Source organism: Paramisgurnus dabryanus, chromosome 21 (assembly GCF_030506205.2).
Source record: "Paramisgurnus dabryanus chromosome 21, PD_genome_1.1, whole genome shotgun sequence".
NCBI lineage: Eukaryota > Metazoa > Chordata > Actinopteri > Cypriniformes > Cobitidae > Paramisgurnus > Paramisgurnus dabryanus.
In genome coordinates, this window is record NC_133357.1 from 31,052,820 (window position 1) to 31,070,508 (window position 17,689).

A 17,689-nucleotide genomic window follows, 5' to 3' on the forward strand; every position below is an offset into this window, starting at 1 on the left:
TTATAGGAATTCATTGCTATTTTTAATCAAAACATGTTTCTTTTCAGTCAAACTTATTACATAAATAGTTTACATAAATGTGAAAAAAATGAATAAAACTAGAAATGAATATATATATATATATATATATATATATATATATATATATATATATATATATATATATATATATATATATATATATATATATACAGTCTTGTTCAAAATAATAGCAGTACAATGTGACTAACCAGAATAATCAAGGTTTTTAGTATATTTTTTTATTGCTACGTTGCAAACAAGTTACCAGTAGGTTCAGTAGATTCTCAGAAAACAAATGAGACCCAGCATTCATGATATGCACGCTCTTAAGGCTGTGCAATTGGGCAAGTAGTTGAATTAGTTGAAAGGGGTGTGTTCAAAAAATAGCAGTGTGGCATTCAATCACTGAGGTCATCAATTTTGTGAAGAAACAGGTTTGAATCAGGTGGCCCCTATTTAAGGATGAAGCCAACACTTGTTAAACATGCATTTGAAAGCTGAGAAAAATGGGTCATTCAAGACATTGTTCAGAAGAACAGCGTACTTTGATTAAAAAGTTGATTGGAGAGGGGAAAACCTATAAAGAGGTGCAAAAAATGATAGGCTGTTCAGCTAAAATGATCTCCAATGCCTTAAAATGGAGAGCAAAACCAGAGAGACGTGGAAGAAAACGGAAGACAACCATCAAAATGGATAGAAGAATAACCAGAATGGCAAAGGCTCAGCCAATGATCACCTCCAGGATGATCAAAGACAGTCTGGAGTTACCTGTAAGTACTGTGACAGTTAGAAGACGTCTGTGTGAAGCTAATCTATTTTCAAGAATCCCCCGCAAAGTCCCTCTGTTAAAAAAAGGCATGTGCAGAAGAGGTTACAATTTGCCAAAGAACACATCAACTGGCCTAAAGAGAAATGGAGGAACATTTTGTGGACTGATGAGAGTAAAATTGTTCTTTTTGGGTCCAAGGGCCACAGGCAGTTTGTGAGACGACCCCCAAACTCTGAATTCAAGCCACAGTACACAGTGAAGACAGTGAAGCATGGAGCATGATATGGGTATGTTTCTCCTACTATGGTGTTGGGCCTATTTATCGCATACCAGGGATCATGGATCAGTTTGCATATGTTAAAATACTTGAAGAGGTCTTGTTGCCCTATGCTGAAGAGGACATGCCCTTGAAATGGTTGTTTCAACAAGACAATGACCCAAAACACACTTGTAAACGGGCAAAGTCTTGGTTCCAAACCAACAAAATTAATGTTATGGAGTGGCCAGCCCAATCTCCAGACCTTAATCCAATTGAGAACCTGTGGGGTGATATCAAAAATGCTGTTTCTGAGGCAAAACCAAGAAATGTGAATGAATTGTGGAATGTTGTTAAAGAATCATGGAGTGGAATAACAGCTGAGAGGTGCCACAAGTTGGTTGACTCCATGCCACACAGATGTCAAGCAGTTTTAAAAAACTGTGGTCATACAACTAAATATTAGTTTAGTGATTCACAGAATTGCTAAATCCCAGAAAAATAATGTTTGTACAAAATAGTTTTGAGTTTGTACAGTCATAGGTAGACACTGCTATTTTTTTGAACACACCCCTTTCAACTAATACCCCAATTGCACAGCCTAAAGAGCGTGCATATCATGAATGCTGGGTCTTGTTTGTTTTCTGAGAATCTACTGAACCTACTGGTAACTTGTTTGCCACGTAGCAATAAAAAATATACTAAAAACCTTGATTATTCTGGTTAGTCACATTGTACTGCTATTATTTTGAACAATACTGATAAAATATAGTTGAGAAAAGTCAACTTAATTTTATAAGTTATAACAACTCAACTGTAGTTATAACATCTCATCTCTAGTTAAGATAAATAATAGTAAGTTGAAATGACTTGTAAATCCGTGTTGATTCAACAAAACATTTTAAGCAGCAAAGTTTTTTTACAGTGTAACATTTCTATATGCAATAATAACAATTGAGGTGCTAAACTGAAAACAACAACAACAACAACTGAGTTCGGTCAGACTACTGAAAAATGTGCCAAATTAGTAGCAAAACTGCAGAAATGATAGGGTGACCATATTTTAGCTCTCAAATAAGAAGACAGTGGGGGCAGGAATTAGATGGCAACCAGCAGTGGGTGTAACAGCATCCTCTGTTTTACCTGGTCTCACTAGTTAGTTAATTTACTTGGTACAATTCTAGGCTTTTAATTTTAGGGATTTTGTGATAAAAAATTGTTTGAATACTATGATTTGATTTTATACCAGCCTTCCTGCAGTATTCAACTGCATTAAAAAGTAGTGTATAACATTTGTGTACATTTACTTTTACTGGCTGACCCAAATATAAGACTATTCCAAGTCTAATCTACTATTATCAAATAAAAAAAAGAAACTATATTTGTCCTTGACTGCATTTTCATCTAATGCCACATCCACAATATGTTTTCAATTTAAAATATCTTTTCAAATAAATATAACTGAAATGGTTTTTAAAGAGCCAGTAAGATGACAATTTTAGGCATCCTATCACTGTTTATAAGTCCCGGACAACAGGTTTAAATGCATGCAAGGTCAAAAAACACTGTAATTTTCTCAAAATATAAATTTAAAATTACCCCATTTCTCAGAGATCCCCAAACGATTCGTGTGAAGACGTTCAACGACTCAAGTTTGCCTAAACCCCACCTTTCAGTAGCCTACTCTGCTCTGATAAACTAACCGGGTCATAGCAAACCCTTAGTGAGCATGAGTTACGTTAACCGCTTGCTATCGTGACTCTGACAGTATATAGAGTTTAAACAACGATATCATTCATCATTAATCCAAGCAATAAAAACGACTATTGACATTTTACACTCATTTAAGCATTTATGTAAAATAACCGGGTCATAGCAAAACCGAAAGTGCAGCATGCATTAACCGCTTGCTAACGTGACTCTCTGACAATGACATCATTCATCATTAATCCAAGCAATAAAAATGATGATAGACATTTTAAACTCATTTAAGCAAGTATGTAGCTATAATCATACTTACAGGTTGTGGTTAGGAGACGCATGTTGTTCCAAATAAAGTGGGTACTGAACCATCTTTCATTGCCAAACGTCTAAATCCCTCCATTAAAAATTAATTTTAACCACTGATTCTTCACAGCCAGACACATTAGGATATCCCTCCTTGAAAAAGTCTCATTTGGTAGTGAAAACAACACAAACTGAAAACACAGCGTGAGCTGATGTTTACACACACTAACTAGCTGTGGGCGGGTCATAGTTTTCGTTTCTCCCGCGGGCAAGGCTGTAGACGGAGATTAGTATCTCGTGTGACGTGGATGCGTTCGTGTGACGTGGATAAAGACAGGGAGGAGATTCAATCCATATAACGACTCGTTTCAGTGATTCAGAGTCGACTCCCTGCTTTAGAAGCCAATAACTTTATTAATCGACCACTTTTTGGTTCAACTACTTTACACGTTGTTTACATTGATGGACAGCTACATGACACACTGCAATAAAGGTTAGTTTCGATTTTGGATCTGTGTGGCTCTTTAAAGAATGCCTTCATGGATGTTAAAGGAGACATATCATGAATATCTGACTTTTTCTATGTTTAAGTGCTACAATTGGGTCAAAGATAGAAGATAGAAGAGGTGTGTCTGCACTATGTATCAATTCGTCAGTATTTTTGGAAAATATGAGTTTTTTGAATGTAGCGAGAGATCTGGCTGATCGGACTCCTAAAGGAAGATCATTCCACCAGCAGGGAGTAGTGAATGAAAATAAGCAGAAACGTATTTAGTGCCCTTTTTGGAAGGCAAGACTTTGCTGAATGTAAGGTTCTGGATGGGGTGTACAGTATGAATGCAGGAAAGTGTGAAAGTGTGCAGTGCCAGTGAACGATCTGTAAGTGAGCAGTAGTGACTTATACCTGACACACACTTCAATAGGCAGGTAGTGGAGAGAGATAAAGAGCGGAATTACATGAGCCCTTTTGGGCTCCTGGAAGATGAGTTGGGCTGCTGCGTTCTGAACCAGCTGGAATGGTTTGATGCTCTGTGCAGGAAGGCCAGCAAGGAGAGCATTGCGGTAGTCCAACCTAAAGATTACCAGGGCCTGGATCAGGAGGTGTGCAGCATGCTCTGTAATGAAGGGGCGTACCTTCCTGATATCATATAATGCACATCGACATAAATGTGCCTGTCTTTGCAATGTAATCAGTAAAGGGTAGTTGATCATCAAAGATTATGCAAAGATGAAAGGAATAGTTTATCCATTTTCAATATTAAAATATGTTATTACCTTAACTAAGAAGAGTTGATACATCCCTCTATCATTTTAGTGCATGCACGTAAGCGTTGTGGCGCGCGGCAACACTTTGATAGCATTTAGCTTAGCCCCATTCATTCAATGGTACCAAACAGAGATAAAGTTAGAAGTGACCAAACACATCAACGTTTTTCCTATTTAAGACGAGTAGTTATACGAGCAAGTATGGTGGCACAAAATAAAACGTAGCGCTTTTCTAAGCGGATTTAAAAGGGTAACTATATTTTAGGGCGCAATAGCACTTTTGGGAGTACTTCGACTCGGCGCAGTAACACTCTCCCATTATGAGGGGGAGAAGGGAGCGGATTTTTCAGGCGAGTCCAAGTACTCCCAAAAGTGCTATTCCGCCATAAAATATAGTTCCTCTTTTAAATCCGCTTAGAAAAGCGCTATGTTTTATTTTGTGCCACCATACTTGCACGTATAACTACTTATCTTAAATAGGAAAAACGTTGATGTGTTTGGTCATTTCTTACTTTATCTCTGTTTGGTACCATTGAATGAATGGGGCTAAGCTAAATACAGAGGTATGTATCAACTCTTCTTAGTTAAGGTAATAACATAGTTTAATATGGAAAAATGATAGACTATTGCTTTAAGGTTTCTGGCAGTTTTGGAAGGAATAATTGATGTGTTGCCCAGTTGAATGGATAAAGAATGCTTTATCTTGGGTTGTGCCAGAAATACAAGCAGCTCTGTCCTTGCTAAGATGAGCTGGAGGTGATGTTTCTTCATCCAAGCTGGGATGTCTGCTAAGCAGGCTGTAATGCGTGCTGCTATGGTTGGATCATCAGGGTGAGAAAGGAGAAGAAGATATGGGTGTCATCAGCATAGCAGTGGAAGGAGAAGTCATGTGCCTGTATGATTGGTCCTAAGGATGTTGTGTAGATGTAGAAAAGGAGTGGACCAAGCACTGATCCTTGAGGGACCCCACTGACCATCTGGTGGGCTGTGGACAATGTGCCCCTCAACAACACCCTGAAGGATCTATCGGAGAGATAAGATTTAAACCCTCGAAGAGGAGTACCTCTGATCCCTAGCGACGACAGGGTGTCTTGTATGATGTAATTGTTTACTGTGTCAAAGGCTGCCGACTGGTCTAGTAGAATCAGAACCGGGAATTTGGATACCACCTCAGCTAGCTGCAATGCTTCGTGACTGACAGAAGTGCTGTTTTGGTGGAGTGGTTGCATTTAAAGCCTGACTGCTTGTCATCAAGTAGGTTGTTGATAAAATGGAAATACCTGAATGAAAATGACAAAAACAACAGTAGCGATTGATTATAATGTTCAAGACTGCAACAACAATAATGCTGCAACTACACTTTACATTAATTTCCACATTTCATTTAAATCACATTCTTTAAAAAACTTCTGTTAAACATGTGTTTATTTAAAATAATTAGAGCAATGCATTTTTGCACTAAATTTGACCTCATATATAAGCATATGTGACTTGTTGCCCCCATGAACTCTGGCATTGTACCAAGATGAATCTAGAAATCTACTAATATTTACAAATCTACAAATACCACACTGGCTTTTGGAAGTGTTGTGAGCATTTCAGACGACATTTTAATTCTTTAAATAACAAAATGCAGCAGCAAGGAGCCTGTGATTACGCACAGATGCTGATGATGTCTGCAAACAGTGCTGTTATGTCTGTAGCGCCTGCCCCTTGAATTAGGCAACATGTAACATGACCAAACCCGATAGAGATTTTAAACATTTCTGAAAAGTGATGAGGGCGCAGCAAAGAACTGACTACTCATTAAATGCATTAAAAGACAAGTGAAAGATTAATAGACGCTTCTTTGATTTGGATGTTGCATGAAAAATCCATTTGGCTCAAAAAACTAAGTTTGAATGGACATGATGGTCCTGAGGGTAATGACTGAGATGCAGTTTGACAAATGTTTGTGTACATGGCATGAGAGAAACAACTTAAAGGTCAAAGCAATGCAAAAGGTACACACTGAATGGCGACTGTAGAAAGCAAAAGCCAAATCCCAGAAATTTTGGCCAGTTTAGAAATCCCGGATATATTAAAAAGGAAAAATGGAAAATGATTACATCCATACAATTTAAATTACATCATTGATAGAACTACCTACCTAAAGGTTGGCAGCACATATGGCTGTGATTGTGTTCTGTTTGTCATTTCTATATTGGAAAAAAAACTCAAGTTGAATGTAAATATGGACCACCACACAGAGAAAATGAAAGTCTGGGGACAGAACAGGCCTCCGATTGAATCTTAACCATAGAGGAACTGTGGGTATATGTCACAGGTGGGCCAATATTGCTGTACATTTTAGTGTAGTGGTTTACCTCAGTAAAACCTCTGCCTGGCGAGAATTGCTAACAGATGGTATTTACGTGAGTACTTGCACCCGACAGAAAGCTCATAAATACTTAAGAATTAATCCACCATATAAGGGTAATTTACTTTGACTAACATTCTGTAATGATCAAGCATAAACAGAGCTTATAATGTACTTATAATTCTTAATGTTTAAAGACACATTGAAAAAAATGAAAGTGTATATGAGTTAGTATAATGTTATATGTTAGTGAGTGAAAAGATTTTGGTTTACCTCGGAATGCCCATGTGTGCTGCCGGCTCTTTTCCTGACTGAGGTAAAGGAATTCTCCAGGAAAGCAGCTCTGCACGCTGGATCAGCCTCAAACCACCTTCATTATGCAGTCTAGACAAGACCTCCAGAAACCCCATGACAGGCTCCTTCCAATCCACCCCAACCCTCACCCCACTTTCTTCCCCGAATACATCTTCCTTTCACATCACTCACTCAACCAGTCAGCACCTTGAATAACTTGCTGATGCGATGCCTGCATGTTTTACAAGCTTGAAAAAATGAAAAGGGACATAGTGGCCAATGTATGGTGACCCATACTTGAAAAGTGACTTCTGCATTTAACCCATATGCCTGTGACTTGTGAACACACACCCAGAGCAGTGGGCAGCTATCATTGCAGCAAGTTGTGGAAAGATGTCTTGCTCAAGAACACCTTAGTCGCAACTAGGGTTGTCACGATTCTCCAAATCCTTGATTCAGTTACATTTTTTTTTCTAAGGTCTCAATTTCCTATGCTATTTTGGACTAGACTTTTATGAAATATAATATGTGACCTGGAACCCGGAGATGCCCTGCCATGTTGGTTGCGCTGCCAATGGAAAAATATGGTACACGCACATACCTGATAAGATGAAACTTCATGTCAGATGAACATCTGTCTTTGCACCTTAAAAACACCCTTTTATTTCCGTCAGATGAGATTGTGATACTATACCCCAATAAGTCAAGTTTAAATGCTGTTTTCATAACTCTTAAGCAACTGAAATAAGTTGTTCTGAATCTTTAACGGATCTCAGTTCAGAGAAACAACCGTCCTGTCACAGATGCCGCTCTTGTGCACGTGCGCGTGCTCTGAGTTCAGCTGAAAGCAGGAGACGCATGCTGTTTTTTTGTTTCCCATGTAAAGGGTAAAGAGCAGCTTGTTTGGCGTCTCCTGCTTCTGTTATGCTGTCTTTTGACTGGCTGTATCTAGCGAAGTTAGAGGAGGTTGTCTTGGCAAGCAGACCGGACGTGACATGGGGGCGTGGCAACATCAAAGATTTGATCTTTTAATTCGAAGTTCGAGGTCTAAAAATCTGAAAAATCAATCTCACAACCTGGTCGTGAGTATTGAACTTTTGGGTTATAAGCCTGACTGTCTAACCACTAGGCCACGTCTAAAGAAACATTTACATTTAGTTTTTATAAACTATATGTTTTTTACCTTGGCGGCCAGTGTCTCCTCTTCCGAGGAGGCAAAAAAGCAAAATATGTGTTCGGGATACAAAATACCTACATTATACATAAGATTAAGCAAGTATCTTGCACATGCGAGCATCTCTTTTATCATAAACTCTTATGAAGTGTCTGTAGCAGGCACAAATTTTGATGTGATGCACAGAACACTTATTTTGACATGACAATCAACACACATGATGATGTTTTCTTGTGTATCACATTCGTGCCTCCTTGGAAAAGAAGTTACAAGCCGGCACTGGTTTTCAAGCTTTCAATCTGAACGCCTGACTTAAGTTGGAAATTTTTATTTCCCAGGTTAAAGGTACAATTCCTTAATTTTGCCAATATTGCCATCTCTGTTTAAAACATAAAATTCCAGTTATTTGCTGAGTAATTTTCTGTATGTGCATTGTGCTTTGCCCTGATACCCTGTGCAGATGAAACTAATGTCTTTGATCTCCACACATGACATAATCACAAAGTTAGTTCAAAAAGATTGAGTTATATTGGAGCCGCTGGTGTAGTGTGTAGTGCACTGACACGTAGCACAGACACGTTTTTTATGACACAAGTCTGAGTCACAACTCAGCGTTCTTAGATGTTCTCTGTAGTCCTGTCCCAACCTATCCACCATGTACTTTCTTTTCTCTGTACATTACTGTCTGTCAATTAAAAGTGAAAAATGCCCCAAAATAGCTTTAAACAAACCCAACTCAACAGAACATTTCTAATGTTATGAATCAGTGTTTTGTATATATTCACACTGGCTTCGCACATCTAGTGAGCTTCCTACTTTAGCATCACTGTGCGCACCCAACATGAAGACACATAAGATGCCATCTTCTAACATATGTTCTCATTTCCAAATTGTAATGGAACATTATATCGTTCCATAATTCATTGCGATGGTCTCAAAAAATACAAATAAAAAGTGTAGTATACTCATTGTCATGTTCAAGAAACCAATTTGAAATGATTTGAGCTTTGTGACATGGTGCAGGAAGTAGTCATCAGAGGATGGGTACATGGTGGTCATAAAGGGATGGACATGGTCAGAAACAATGCTCAGGTAGGCCGTGACATTTAAACGATGCCCAATTGGCACTATGGGGCCTAAAGTGTGCCAAGAAAACATCCCCCACACCATTACACCACCACCACCAGCCTGCACAGTGGTAACAAGGCATGATGGATCCATGTTCTCATTATGTTTACGCCAAATTCTGACTCTACCATCTGAATGTCTCAACAGAAATCGAGACTCATCAGACCAGGCAACATTTTTCCAATCTTCAACTGTCCAATTTTAGTGAGCTCGTGCAAATTGTAGCCTCTTTTTCCCATTTGTAGTGGAGATGAGTGGTATGCGATGGGGACTTCTGCTATTGTAGCCCATGCGCCTCAAGGTTGTGCGTGTTGTGGCTTCACAAATGCTTTGCTGCATAATATATATATGAAGAGTTTCATTGCAAAACAAGATAAATCCGTTTTTTTAATTGTTCAGAAATCTCGTTTTTTGGTTGTGCATTCTAATTAATATCAATTCAACTGCAGTTGGTTTGTTTTGAATTAAACCTTCATAACTTAAAAAATACAGCTAAGTAGCACCATAAAACAAAATAATAACATGATAACATAATAATAAACATGTTTTGACAAAAATGTAAATGTTCTCATCTCCTTTGTCCTCCACCAAATGTATTGAGACACTGGGGAACCTGGTTCCATTTTGATAGCACCTTTACCAACATTAGCTGAGGAATGCTAGTAATAATGTTTAATTAAAAAAACACAAAAACTCCTCCCATAAACCACACACATTGCTTTCCATTAAGAGTAGGCTACTTTGACTGTGTGTTTCCATAATGTTACATGTGCACACACAGGAGAAAGTTTTTTCTGCAATTCATAAAAAATGATTATGGTAAAACCGACAAAAAAAACTTTAAGATAAAGGTGCATTAAACTATAAGCAACAGAAAAGAGCAAGAGTGGGAGAGAGAGAGTTTGTGTAATTTGACAATAAATTCCAGTGTGATAACAAGTAACAGCTGCTGGTGTCTCTTCAGTGTCCCTGTGCTTTACATCAGTACCGTACAGTATGAGTATGCGTATGAGAGAAATATTAAACACACATCACATACTCAAAATGTATTAACAATTAACAGCTTGTAACAATTTCAATGTAGATCTGATTAAAGTCTCCATGCTGAAAAAGAGAAAACCCAAATGATTTTGTTTTTGTCAAATATAATAAATTGGCTCAGTTCTTTATATATGGCTAAAGTAAAGACTGCAATTAGCTTGATTTTGTTATCACTTCGACTTATTATTCTGTGCCTAGTAATTTTTATATGTTACAAAGCAGGTGCTGGAACATGATTTGTGACTTGATCTGGCCTCTGTTTGTAAATTTATTTATCAAATGTCCTTGAGCACTGGGAACACACCTGTTTTACTGGTTATTCATACAGCAGACACTTTTGCCTAAAGCGACCAACAGTACAGTTTTACTACGGGAACAGTCACAATTTAGCAACTTTAGCTTAGGTTTACTGCTCAAGAGTGCAATAAAATATTGTCTTTATCGACATCTGTAATGTCTGTCACTTAGATGGATTTAAAGAGTTCTCTACCACATTCACTTATGATGGTTGTTTTTCTTTTTTTTTTAGCATCCAGCAGTAACACAATCTCACTCAATAAGGGAACGTTTAGGTTTTTGTTTAAATAAATGAAAAGCATGATGGAGAAAGACATGGGTGAACTTTATAATATTAACCTCGTATTCATGACATAGACGTACACTGCAGTTATGTTAAGACTTTCAATTTATCCACTCCTCCTACTGGTTAGATCCCCTTTTCAACTTGCACAATAAGTACTTATAAATAGCCTGGTTATGAAGTCAAACTAACCTAATGACTTGACAACAGCTGAACACTGAAGACTTTACATTGACTTGCCTAAGACTTGACTAAGAAAATGACATGAACACAACAAGCCAACACAGGACAGTATTTACAAGGTCACTAAATCCCTTGTAAATTAGATCCCTTTCCTTAGACTGTTGGCTCCATAGACAAAATGTTAAATGTATTTTTATTTGTAAGTCACTTTGGATAAAAACAGGAGGTAAAGAGGGACATGACTATTTATTAGATAACGTAATTATATATAGACACAAGTCAAGAGAGCACATGGCACACAGTAAACAAACAACAGGCCATGTGCTTCCACAAACACTGCAGTGAGTTGACGTGGACTCGATGCACATTATCATAATTCTGCCCCCCAGGCTGAAAGTAGTCTATGTTTTCATTTTTGAAGAGTTTACTAGTGATGATCTGCTTAAGCCACACTGGAAAAGTTGATCGATCAGTTTGGTCATCAGCATTTTCTGGATCATTCAGGTTGTATTGATAAGATAGTAAAGACGATATTATCTCCTGTCGGGAGCTGATCTTCCAAATATGGTAAGGAGCATCACATTTCCGGAACACGCTTGAGGTATTCAGCCAATTGCAACACACTGGTTATCTGGCCAATCGGAGCACACCATGCTTTCACAGAACAATGAGCTTTGCAGAAATCAACATGTTCCAGAAAAGCAGGGCATAGAGGCGCAGCAATAATCTACAGTATGTGGAAAATAATGCGATTTTTGATCAATAAACCACATGAACACATTGCATTATACTAAATAGACAAACATAATAGGGGCTCTTCAAGCAAAAATGTCCATTTGCTTGACTTTTAATCTTTTTATTAATGTGTAGCAGAAACAATTAAGATAATAGAGATTTTTCTTTCTTGGGTTCTTAGATTTAAAGTACACCAGAACATCGGATGCTTTTTATTAATTAATTTTATATTTATGAGAATATCTCAATTTACACATCAATTACAATTTACTCCATCATCAGTCATGGGAAATGGTTAATTGATAAAACAATATAAAAAAATTAATTGTGTTAGTAGAAAGATTTGCTCAACTATGTAACAGGACTTTCTGGGGCAATAATGTGCATTCGTGTGTACCGTCAAGCTGAGTGCAATATGATCCCATGGGAGCACTTGAAAGGGTCAAAAGGGTTAATTAGTAAAAGATCAGACTCAGATGACTGCTACTGCTTGACATAAAGTTCAGAAATACTATGGGAAACAGCAATAGTTTTAACAGAGCACATAAATACTTTATAAACTTTCTCCGTTGAATTATTTATTGCTACAGTGCAGTCAGAGTCACATTCAAACTAAAGATGATGTTAGTGGCAAAGCAACATAATCTAGTATCAATTTGGCTCACATGTATCTTGAAAATGCCAGTATGTGCAGTAGAGACAGCAGATATAATGCTTTTCAAATCAGTGCAATGAAGGGGAGATGGGAGAGTTGTGTAAGGTAAAAGTCTTCTCCATTGCTTCAGGCTTTGTGGCGTATATAATGAAATATCAGTGTGAGGTAATGCTCGCTCAGTGAAAGCACCTCATGCGTCTGGCTCATGTACAGGACTTTCTTTTTCTTTCATTTTCAGATTCAGCCCCTTTTCTGTCCTATATATAGACTCTTATTCACTCTTGTCTATTGTAGATAAATGTTGTAACCCCTGTACATAGCAAGTAATTTGTATCATATGTGTCGACAAGAGATCTTAATTGCAAAAGTATTGTTATCAGTGTTTTACTGCTGTGTTTTAAGTTTATGGTTATACATTTTATACATTTTGTGTTCCTCTTTTAACAATGTGTTGACTATAAGGAACGCTGCACCTGCATGTCATATTTTCCCACCTCTTAACATTACAAATAAAGTGTGAACTGTGGTTGGGTGTGTCACATTATAATAATCCCCTCCAAACTGGGTGGTTTACTACACCAGTAGTCAGAAGTCAAGAACAAAATGAATAAAATCTGAATATACAGCATTTTATAAAAACTTTTTTAAATAAGTTGTTGTAGTTCAAATGATTTCTTCATTGCTACCTTCTGCGTTTTGTGTTGCCCACCCCCTTTGTCACACATTCAAAAATCGGGTTTTCCCTGCTGTCTTTAAAACCCTGTGGCAACTCCTAATTTTAACCCAACACAGCAGTCAAGCTAATCTGTGTTAAATGTTCATTGTGAATGCAAATCCATCTTTTCAAGAGTCAGTGGATATCTCCCAACATTTTCCCAAACAGCACTCTTGTGTCCCGTCTCATAACAACACATTAATCTTTTCTAAGTGACAAGTTGCACAACCAGGTTCAAAGTGAAATTTCTGCTACAATGTTTATTGTTTATGTGGAGATCTAAGCAGAATTTGTGTTAAGCTGTTGGATGTGAGCTCGCAGAAACTTAACTAAAAGCAAGATCTCTCTAAAAAGTTCTGCCTGTCTGCTTAAACAGATCCTCTTTTCTTTGTTTCTTCAATTGCTTGCTCTTGGACACAACTGCAAAGAATCAAAGTTCACTGTAGTCTGTAGTTTGTCTGTTGACAAGACCGCTGAATGACCTGTGGAAAGTATACACACAACAACACAAGTACACAGTGAAGTTCTTTTACTCGTTTATTTGTCTTTTCTGGTTTCTAGCCTTGGAGGAGGTTCGTCTTTTCGTTGCTTGATGTCTCTGGTCTGTTTGTTCTTTTTTCAGACGCTCACGGGCCCTGTGAAGGGAGCTCGTGTACAGACACCATCGAGGATCGGCTGACTCGGTCTGCAGCTCGTGTTTTGTGTAGTCAGAGCAAAAGGGAGCGAGGAGACGAGGATCGTGTCCTCTCTGGGAGAAGTGCTAACTTGGACAGGGAGAGGAATTTTTTGTGGTTTATTCAGAGAGCGGCTCCATCTGTGTAAACTGGCGCTTGCCAGGATGTCGACTCCCTCGCTTTCTTTTAACCCCTTCAACACCCTCTTCTTGCTTTATCTGCTGCTCACAAACTCTTACGCATTAGCAACATGATAATATTTCTAACTAACAATATAATCATAAGTTATTATGATTATATGTGCAGATGCAAAACATGGAGCTGAAAAGCTGACAAAACAAGACACAAACCATTGAAATAACTATGAAAGATACTGACAAACGTTTGTGTTAACTCCTCAGAGAAAGCTGTCTTGGAAAAATAATTATTCTAACTAAAAAAATATTGCATTTGAAACTACAAGTAAATGCTAATGCCAAACTGTGTTAGCCATACAGTGGCATACTGTAATAGATTGAGATATACTGTAGTATATTACAGTAACTACTACAGTAATTACAATATTCTGTAGTATTAACTATAATTAATTAAATGTTGCAAATACTGTAGTATAATCTTTTCACTTACTATGATAATATTCAAAAACAAGTAAATACTAAAGAATACATCAGATTATACATAATTATATTTAAGCTGTAATAAAAACAATGACAGAAAGCCTTGCTGTTATTTATTTACAGTATTATTTTGCAATTATTTAACAGTAGTAACACCAGCTGTGGTAATTTTATAAAAGGATTCAAACCATGGTAGAGTCCAGAGAGCTAAAGAATGGCTACCGCTCTTACATCTCAATAGCTCGCAATAGTAAAATAAAGAGGCAGTTTACAGAGGTTATGTAAGTATTTGCTAAAGCAGTTTCTGTCCTGCCTGCTGAAAACGTGACTAAGCAGGCAGTCTGTGTGTGTGCGTGTGTGTGCGTGAATGTGTGTGTGTATGTTATTACTTCCATTATTGCATACTGAGAGTAAGTTTCTGTCCATTTCTGCAATGGCATATTCTGTATGCTGAAGTAAACTCGGTCATTCCGCCATGAACCATGAATATGATTGGTGAAACTAGGCTAACCTCTAAACAAACACACATGTGCACACACACACACACACACACACACACACACACACACACACACACACACACACACACACACACCGTCCCAAACACGAACACTTTAACCTTAACTCCCTCTGCTGGAGACACGATCAGCAGGAAATGCAGGCAAACCTCTGGAAAAACAGATTTTAAAACAGCTGGAGAGATAGACTGAGATTTAATAGACATTTTCTTAATACAAACAGACTGACTATCACTCTTTTGGGTGGAAAAAGTATGTTAAACATGGACAGATGTATGAATGTGTTTCTGCCGCATGTGTCTAAGTGAGTGCTAGAAAAAAAGCAACAAGGTTTCCAACTAAATGTTACTGCCAGCTGATAAATTTGAGACCTGAATATCAGCAGAATTTCTGACTTTAAAAATAACTAATAACAACTAATAACAATAATAATAACTAAAAATAACTCCTACTTGGGAAAAAACTACAATGAAAGATCAGTTAGGTAATACAGAGAACTATTCATCATTTTATTTATTTTCATTGTTTCTATTTTATGAACAACTCATAATAAAAATTAAACTTCAAAACACACACACACACACACACACACAAAATGCTGATAATGATGCATTCGGTTTTTGCTGCCATTTTTACAGCTAAAAACTACTAGAAAAGTTTCTCAGCATTAATAGTGTATGCATTGTATTCATGTTTGAAACATTAAAAAGTCTGTGTTACTGTCATTAGGGTTTTCTAAACCCTTTGTCTCTCTCACTCTTCTTCACCTTCTCTCTCTTTCTCTCTGTAGGATTCATGCTCCGTGACTCACTGGGCTGTCCCTGGCACACTGACTGGAAGCCTCTAGTTTATGAGTGAAGTTGGCGCTCTGCCCGGCCCTATGGCTGCTTTGCCTCTCGTCCTGAAGTTAACCCCTTACTGCCTTCCCTGCCTCAGGATCAGCTGTGCTCCAAACTTAACCCCTTACTGACATCACTGCCTTACTGAAACTGCAATAGTGCAGTTTTAACACCTACTACATCTGCTCTTCGATGTTTTTAGGTATTTGGGGGTTGGGGTGATTTTTTAAATCTGAAAATCTGACCTATCAGGCTAATTAAACGATAAAAGATTTTAAGGTGAACTATTTCTTTAAATATAAGGAAAAGTTTCCAAAATGTCTCCTCATCATGATCTTATTATTTTCTGAAATTTCCTAGAAATTTCTTGTAAACATCAATGTATATAACATATACAGATAAAATCGTATATTACAACTTAGACATTTGAGTGCATAAGAAATGCAAAAATGAGAATGCAAAGTCATTAAAATGAACGTTTCTAATTTTCCGAACCAAACTTATTTTTACTAAGACGTCTAACCTTCAAATAATTTTCACAGCACTGTACCAGATGATGATACCAAGAAAGGTAAAAAAATCAAGGGTCTTTGATTTTCCTAGACCCTTTCCAGCTATTTATATAGAGAACAAGGCTAATCTCACTTCTCTTTTCCTCTTAACCCACAGTTTCGTTTTTCCTTTAATTGAGCTTTTTCTGATATGGGAGCAACCTAACACTTTAGTTTTGGTTCAAACTTTAAGAGTTAATCATACTTTTTCACAAGCAACACACATATCTCTGATTCAAAGAACCTACCGCTCTCGTCTGTTTATAATAGATAGAAAACCACACATCCATGATTCTTCATCTAATCATCCTTATATTATAGATCAGTACATATGTTTAAAAATTTTAGAAAGGATATTTTACAAAAAGCACAATTGTCAATAATTTTTCTGATATTGTAATTACAGTTATCATTTCAATTAATGGAATTTACATTTACACAATTCACGTTTGCACCTGGTATTTATCTCTTTTGTCCACTTTCGACCACTTCTCTCCTGATTACTTTGAGGGGATTGTCTGCTCGAGTGGGACAGATGACGGGTTTAAATGTGAACTAATATTATGTCAAAGTCCGCCGCTTGTGTTTTTAGTAAGCATGTTGCACAGTGTTTTGTACATGTATATGTAAGAGCTTTCTTTGATATTTCAGAGCAACTGATGAACTTTCACATAATCGCAAAATTACACTAATGAAAGAGGCGAAGAGCATACACATTGGTTTTATCAATGAAAGCCAAAAGATAGCGCTGTACACTGTGTGTTCGTGCTAGAAGTCCGAAAAAAAATTCAAACACTGTGCTCTGTACATCACATTAGATAAATGTTCAGAGAGCACTGGTGGTCTCTTGTGGCTGTTCAAACATATTCGACCACATGCGCATTTATACTACAAAAGCAATCCGGTCGAATGTGTTTTCGACTACTTCTAAATGTGGTCGAAAGTGGATGAGCTCAAAACGTTTTGAACACTGTTACACCTGTCTTTAGTGTTGTCCACTTGTGATCCGTTCGACCAAAACGCATCTTTATACCAGGTGTAAACAGCCCCTTAGTTGTAACACTGTGTTATAACAAATCCAGCTGTGTTTTGTTAAAAATGTTTTCAATCAAAGCTAACAGTTGCTAGGAGTTGCTGACATGTTTCAAAATGGTGTTATGTTTTAGACAACAAGTCAGTGATTAAAATAAGGCTGGATTTTGTGACAAACACATCCAACTAGCACATCATCTAGCCAACATCTTTTCACAGTTTCCCATTCCTGTTAGAAATCTAAAGGTAATTGGGTTTTCTCTGTGACTGCTCCT